Genomic DNA, 213 nt, shown 5'->3' with positions numbered 1-213 from the left:
CATATTGCACGGAAGTCAAGCTTTGCTGTACGATTTCATCTCTCCAAAGATCTGAGGCACCACTGGCACCCTTCGAAGCACTGACAGGGGTTGTAGCAGATGGGGAAGTCTGAAGCTTTGGGAGCGGGGTGCCTGGGGGAGCCAGGGAGCCCTGGAGCCTCCCCAGGGCCATGATTGTGGACCACGGCCCGCGCGGTGTCTGGAGGGGGACCG

The 213-nt window shown here is 61.0% G+C and overlaps 1 protein-coding gene across 1 annotated transcript in view; it reads left to right on the top strand.

Moving 5' to 3' along the window:
- LOC104279235 (plasma membrane calcium-transporting ATPase 1-like) overlaps positions 1 to 213 on the top strand; it is a gene marked incomplete at both ends in the record, with an annotated part of 19,664 nt that overhangs the window by 2,866 nt on the left and 16,585 nt on the right.

This window comes from Apaloderma vittatum, unplaced genomic scaffold (assembly GCF_000703405.1).
Source record: "Apaloderma vittatum isolate BGI_N311 unplaced genomic scaffold, ASM70340v1 scaffold22519, whole genome shotgun sequence".
NCBI lineage: Eukaryota > Metazoa > Chordata > Aves > Trogoniformes > Trogonidae > Apaloderma > Apaloderma vittatum.
Note: the sequence above shows the minus strand (reverse complement) of the source record. Positions and strands in the feature narration are given on the sequence as shown.